At 40.5% G+C, this 7,651-nt stretch overlaps 1 pseudogene; it reads right to left on the bottom strand.

Annotated features, from left to right (window-relative positions):
* Positions 1–7,134: 7,134 nt before the first annotated feature.
* Positions 7,135–7,234, bottom strand: LOC122099567 (annotated as a pseudogene).
* Positions 7,235–7,651: the final 417 nt, after the last annotated feature.

The raw sequence follows: 7,651 nt of genomic DNA, 5'->3' as shown, positions 1-7,651 counted from the left end.
GTAGGATGCTTGGAGACTTCCCATGTTTCCTGATGGTCATCCAGGGCAAAGGGGTCAGCTGGTCTGGCATGGGAGCAGTGGATCCAAGCAGCAATGCCGTCCACCTTAAGGGCAGTGGGTATAGCCAGTAGCACCATGTAAGGTCCCTTCAATCGTGTTTCCTGAGATCGCAAATTGTGCCTTCAAACAAACACCCAGTCCCCTGGTTTAAACAAATGTGGGATAGGAATAGAAGCAGAATCATATAATGCTCTAAGTTGGAGCCACATACTCTTATGCACCAGCTGTAAATAGTCAAGCTTACACAGAAATTCAGTATCATCCAAATCAGCAAGCAATTAAGGACAAGCCGATAGGGTGAATTTCTTATTCTAAACAAGGCAAAAGGAAGGAGCGATACCCAGTCTACACCAGTCTCCAAGGCCAATTTAGTTAAGGTCTCTTATAGATTCTGATTCATACCTGCCCTGAACTCTGGGGTCTATAAGCACAGTGCAATTTCCAATCCATCCCCAATGCCAGAGCTATTCGCTGACTTACTTTTGAGACAAAGGCCGGTCCATTTTCTGACCCATTGGGGGATGGGAAGCCATACCTGGGTAGAATTTCTTCCAGGATCTTCTTAGCCACGACATTTGTGGTCTCATGCTTTGTTGGGTAGGCTTCAACCCATACTGAAAAGGTTTCTACAAAAACTAGCAAATTTTTATATCCAAATTTTCCAGTTTTAATTTCTGTGAAGTCTATTTCCCAATACACACCTGGCCTATCTCCATAGAAGTGAGCTCCTTTTGTAACCGGCTGATTGGGGGCATTGGTGAGCTGACAGGCTTTACAATTTTTAACAATGTCCTCAAGAGTTGATTCCCTTGCCTAATTTTTACTTCTGAGTGTCAGAGCAAGTCCTGCATTCTTCAGGTTCCCATGTGAGAGACCCGATGGATTCTCTTAAGAATCCCCTTGCCCAATCTTTGTGGCAAAGTAAGTTTTCCCTCACCAGTTTTCCACCAGTCTTTGTTTCCGTCTCTGCCAGGGGGTTTATAGGCCTTGGGAATTTTCTTTATCCACTCCAAGACTTCTTGGGAGTACTGAGGCTCAGGAGGCAAAGCTCGTGGCCCTGGGTCTACTAGAGTCAGTACTTATGCTCTGGGCTGGAGGGCTGCCTCCTTAGCTGCCTGATCAGCCAAGTTATTTCCTTTGGTTATTGAATCAGTTCCCTTTTGATAGCCAGGGCAGTGCATAATGGCAATATTTGCTGTTTCCCATAAGGCCTGGATGAGGCTTAAAATTTCTTGTTTGTTTTTAATAGTCTTTCCCTCAGCTGTCAGCATCCCCCTCTCTTGGTAAATGGCTCCATGGACATGCACGGTGGCAAAAGCATACCGACTGTCTATGTAAATGTTTAGTCTCTTCCCTTTTCCCATATGTAGGGCTTTTGTTAGTGCCACTAGCTCTGCTCTTTGTGCAGATGTTCTCTGGTGGAGTGCTTCTACCCACACTATCACAGTGTCCATGGTGACTGCTGGGCCCGTGTACCTTTTTCCATCTCGAATGAAACTGCTGCCATCTGTGAACCAGGTATGCTCAGCATGAGATAGTGGTGAGTCCAACAAATCTGGCCTCTTTTCCTTGGTCTGGTTTTTCTTTTCATGCTCCATTTTACGTTCTCTTTCCTTCCTTTCCTGTCTTTGCTCCTCTGTCTCTCTTATTGTAAACCTTTCCTGCCGTGGCTACTAGATCCCTAATTATAGACTTTTCACCAAGGCTGTCTAGAGCCTGTAACTTTATGTCTGGTGCAGCTTGATTTATATAGGCAAACATAATCATCTGAGCCGACTTCTGGGTCTCAAGATCATATGGAGTATATTGACTAAAAGCTTCCAAGAGCCGCTCAAGATATGTTGCTGGACTTTCACTTACTCCCTGTCTTACATCATAAACCTTGGCCATATTAGTAGGTCGGCAAGCCACCGCCTTGAGACCTGCCAACAAAGCCTGGCGGTACATGAGGAGACGCTCCCTACCTTCAACTGTCTTGTAGTCCCATGTTGGTTGGATCTCAGGAAAATAGGCAGCGATCAGGGCAGGATCCATGATGGGCACTCCTGTGGGGCCACGGATATGTTTGTGGGCCGCCTCTCAGTTATGGTCTCTCTCTTCAGTGGTAAAAAGAACTTGTAAAAGCTGACTGCAATCATCCCAAGTGGGCTGATGAGTAAAGAGAATAGTTTCAAGCAAATGAATTAAATCCTGGGGTTTCTCAGAAAAGGGGGCGTTTTGTATGCCCCAATTGTATAGAGCACTGGTAGAAAATGGGCACTATTGGGTTGTTGTTGACCATCCACATCCACAGTACCTATGGCATGTAGGGATAAAAACAGCTGCATTAGATGAGGGGTTGATCCCACTGCGGGGTTGAGTGACTGGCCCCTCAGAAACTTGAAGGGCAGGTGCCAAGTGTTCTATAGCTCCCTCCTCCTCTTGATCATTCTCAGGTTCTGCAAAAGGAACCTGGGAAGGGGAGTATGGGGAAGGAAACATTTCTTCTTCCAAGTTATCTCCCTGAAAAACCAGGGGTACACTTTCTTTTCCTCTTTCTTAGTTTCTTTTTGTAAGTCTAGGGGGCTAGATGGAGTGTTGCCCATGGTTTACAGTCCTGTCAGTCATACAGTCCAAAAAACAATAAACAGTACAAACAAAACACATGCAGGCCTGACAGTTACAAAAAAAATGCTTACAAAGTGGAGATCTCCCAAATTGGTCCACTGACTCCTGTCATGGTGGATTCCATACCCATGCCCCACAGCAGAAGGAAGTGGGCGAGTTGGGCCTCAGTTAGAAGGCTCTCTTAGTCAGTTCCGGCCCAATACCAAACCAACCCTCGCCCCACAATTCACACGGGGGGGGGGTTCCAAGGACTCACACAGCAGGGTTCCAAGGACTCCTGCCCCACACAGCGGGATTCCAAGTACCCCCGCCCCAGACGGCAGGGTTCCAAGGACCCCCCCTCCACATGGTGGGGTTCCAAGAACCCCAGCTCCACACAGCAGGGTTATCCCCTCCCCACAAGAGGATATGGGACGTCTCCCAGTTCCTCCAGTGTTGTCGTGCAAGTGGGTCCACTTTGACAATCCTTTACAAATTGGAGGGGCCATCCTCACAAGGGAAAATGAAAGTGAAACAGACAAACGAGAGGACAAGACAAATGAAGAATGACAGTGCTGTTTTACCTTTGGAGTCTGAGGTCTCCGGGGACTTTGGGAGGTATCCCAGACCAGCCCCTACTAATATGTTATGCCATGGTTGCAGGAACCCCCCCCCCGCAAAAAGACCACCGAAAGTCAGACTCTACAGTTGTTTTATTTAAACGTGCTACAGCTTGGGCCTCTTCCTACACTTCGGTACAGCGGAGCCTAGAAGGAGAGCCCTGAGCTAAGGATTTGCAGGTCTTATAAAGGCACACAATCTACCAGGTGTTTGGATTACCACCACGTGTTGCTTTGCTAGACAGAAGTGGTCTAGCAACAAGTGGTCACTGCCTCAACCTTATCCTTTCATCCCTTCAGGAGTATTTTAATTGCCACTTCCATGTGGGTGAGGTGTGGATAGCCAGCTTCACTTGTCCATTGGTACCATGGTCAATGAGCTCTTTCATCTGGTATTGATTGATGATCTCTTCATTCAAGGATATGGAGGATGATTCTTTGTATTCTTCCATCCTTCTGCTATGATGGCAGGTAGCAAGTCTACCTAAAATTAACTAAATAAAATAATGGAAACACAGAAAAAATAAAAAGAAATACCAAAACCCAACGACAACTCATACCCCCTCCAAAAAAAATCAGAAAAATCATGAATTTTGCTTTGAGTCAGTCCAGTGTGTCACCAATCAAGAGTTCCTAGAGGTGTTAACTGACATAGGTTGGAGCACAGTGGCTTCCTATATAGACTGCATGACCTCTCAAAACGGAGCTATCACAGCCCATCATAGTGACATCATAGAAGAAATGGACCAATCAGAGTCTGGGCCAGTGAAGTCAGAGAAAAAGTGGACCAATAATAGCTTGCCAGCATTGATACTCTAGCCCATAAGCTTCAAAGACTGTTGCTAAGGACTCCATGTGGGCTTGAGGTTGCTCTGGTCATTGTTATGCCATTCCTGAAACTACTAGGACAGTGGTCAAAGTCCTCTGATCTTGTAGAGGACTCCTGAATCTCATAAATTGCTTCTGTGGAGACACTGGCCAATAGCCTCCATGCTTGATGGCCACCTTATCCTATATTTGTTCCAGCAATGACATGGCAAGAAGACCTCCGTCCTTCTCAAGGACAGCTCTCCTACAATCTGCTTCTGAGGGGACAAGGCCAAGGCTGTCTTTGAGCCACAATCCTCACAATTCACCTTCCTGAGTAGTTAAGGTTATATGCCTGAGCCATCGTTAGGTACTTAGCTCATCTCTCACATTTGGGGGAAGTATATATATTTGTTAGAAAGGTTGGTATTAGATATGTCCTTTTAACACCTTAAATGTGTTGCCCTTGCTGTCTAGTATTTAATCTAGTGTCTGATTAGAAATTTGTCATAATATGATTGAAGATCCCTTGTTTGGTTTATTTTTAATTTCAATTTAATTTTATTGTAAAGGTAATGTACAGAGGGGTTACAGTTACATAAATAAGTACATTTCTTATGGAAGGAACATTGTTATCTCTTCCATCAATTTTTTTTGTATGCTCAAAAAAAGAACTACTGATGCTTTTGATGTTGCTATTGATCAATGGGTACTTTTGCTTTCTTTGTTCATGCATTTTTATAAGAAAATTTATATGCAGAGGGTTTACAGTTACTTAAGTCATCTAGAGTACACTTCATTTAATTTTCTAAATTTCAAATTTTGAACTTAAATATTTTCTTCTGTTTCTTTAGGGTAATTCTTTTTTCAGAGTTGTAGGACTAGTTAATATAATTTTGCATGATTTTTACACATGTAAATTATTCAGACACATATATTTTGTTTTTAAAATATTTATAATGTGAATATTTAAAAATTATTCTTTGAATTTTTTTCCTGAGGTAATCACAAGTCATATATATGTCTAGTTACTTTAAAAAATACTCTTACTACTTGGCACCAGGGGCTCCCACCTCTACTCGTAACTACTGAGGAGGCTTAAAAATAGAACCAGACCGAAAGTTTAGTGGACCTCCTTCTCAATCTATAGCTGGGTGCATTGGATCATTTCTACCACACTGCACTATCTACAGGCTAAGATTGGAAGGACTGCGGAATCCAGGCCAGCCAAGGTAGGAAGCTAGACAAGTTGGTCTGCAACTCTGATGCCATTGATGATAGGAAGGCTAAAATGACAGATCAGGTGCATGTTCTTGTGGAAAGGGAACCCCTATCCTAAAATTAACCACGGATATGACGCCTGCCTAGCAAGAGCAATAACTCAAGCGAAATCCCCACAGTTTCCCACAACCAAAATAAGTATATACATTAACATACAAAAACTTAGTAGAATCTGTTCTTTGCTCTAATATCAGCTTTATCTGATTATCATATGATGTCACAGAATAGGTTCTTTATTAAACTTAAGATATATTTTAAAAGACCTAGAAAATTCTTTCTCACTTATTAAGTGCAAATGTATGGCAAATTGTCTCATTTCTTACATATTTGACTATCACTATAAATTCAGCTTATGATTATTATGAATAGTAACATATTCTGATTAATTACTTTACTTTGTAACAGTTTTTAAACTTTTTGCTTCTCTACTGAAGTTTAATTATTAAACCAACGTCAACTACTGGGGAAATACATGGACACCTCATTCCGACTGGTACTCAAAGTCTCTGGTTAGGCAATTCTGATGAAGACAAGGAAGAAGATGAAAAAGTGAGGAATGGTATCATTTGTAAGAAAAAAATGGAGAAGGATCCAAGCAAATTTCTTCTTTGGCCTGCTGAAATTAATCGACTTTCTACAGTGTGGCAAAAACTTTCCAAAAAGGCCACTCGTGTGAATACTAGGGATGACGATGAGTATACCGCTCTTCATCAAGAAACCTACAGTTGACACTGAGACATTGTCCATGAGTTGGTGGCTCGAGGCAGATATTCATGCAATAACTGTGAATGGCTGGACACACCTGCACAGTGCTTATACGTGGAATAATACCAGTGTGGCTTCTTTCTTACTTCATCATGATGCAGATACCAATGTCTAAACGAAAGGCCTCTTGACCTCCTTGCATCTTGCTGCTGGGAATAGAAACAGCAAAGATTTGTTTGATCTCCTTCTTTTGAACCATTATTTTAAACCAGGTCTGAAGAACAACTTGGAAGAAACTGCATTTGATACTGCCAAAAGATAACTATGTATGACTACCTCTTTGAAGTTGTGAAAGGCTGTACAAATTGTTCTCCTATGTCTTAATGATTTGGTTAAGTTACTTAAATTTCAAAAATGCGAGTCCATCCTTTGTCTCTGTACAAAATATTTTCACAATACAAAGCAACAGCAATATCTTACTTTAAAAATTCATGGATTCCATGGTATTCTTCCAAATGAATTGCCTGACTTTGATGTCAAAATATGTTCAAGAGTTGTTTGTATACATCTATAATGATTTCTGTAGAGCTTGTGATTTTTTAAATCAGAAATAATTTTACCATATTTGTTGAAATGAGTAGTACAGAACCTGAATATATTTCCAGTGCTTGTCTGAAGAAAGTATATTTTAACATATTCTGTATTCTGTTTGTAAAATGTCCATAATCTATTTCATTATCTCCTAGATATAATACTTTGAATACTACATTGTTATATATTATATAAATTCATTAATAAATGTGTCCTTACAGATTGCATTCCATATAAAAACAGTTTAAGATTCTTTTTTCTCCAAGGTCCTTATACTATTTTATTTCTTTGGGATAAAATTAAAATGTTATCTAATGTAAAAGTTTTGTAAAGGTTATGCTATGTAAAGACCTTTCTAAGGTGAAGCTTTAATACACTGATATCAAACTAACTTTTAATTATATGAATCACATATGTTGTTACACTTGTATTTTTGTAATCAACTTTTTAATAACTGTTTGTAATTTCTAGCAACTGAAGAATGAAAAATATGGAATAATTCGCATATTTTCATATCATCCTTGTCCAAGTGGCATGTTAATCTCCATATTGTTGTAATTTATGTATACGTGCTGCCGAAGCATGTAGTATCCTGTATATTTAAGTAGTTAATGATGCAATCTCTATACAGGCATATATCCTTGGTTGTCTATTTGTAACAAGGAAACCTTATTGTTACTAACAATGCTACTGATCTTATTTCTCTGAAGTTCTGTGTATAGTGGAAAAAACATATTGTTCGGTAGATTGCTCACACTTGCATTTTTTTGCCAATGACTATTTTAAGTCTTTTTCATTTTAAATTTGATCATACTTTGAAGCCTTTATAGCTAGGCTCAAAGAGATGGCTTTTCAAGTACTTATTTATCAACTGAGTTAGCTTTGTGGAGCTAATGGATTCAAAGTAAGCCTTGCTGAAGAGCTACTTCTAAAATTTTGCAGCTTAAAATTTCCCAAATGAGGTCTTACTGGCACAAATGTCTAATGACCCTTTACCCTTC

Source organism: Dipodomys spectabilis, unplaced genomic scaffold (assembly GCF_019054845.1).
Source record: "Dipodomys spectabilis isolate Male_0828 unplaced genomic scaffold, ASM1905484v1 ptg000520l, whole genome shotgun sequence".
Taxonomy (NCBI): Eukaryota; Metazoa; Chordata; class Mammalia; order Rodentia; family Heteromyidae; genus Dipodomys; species Dipodomys spectabilis.
Note: the sequence above shows the minus strand (reverse complement) of the source record. Positions and strands in the feature narration are given on the sequence as shown.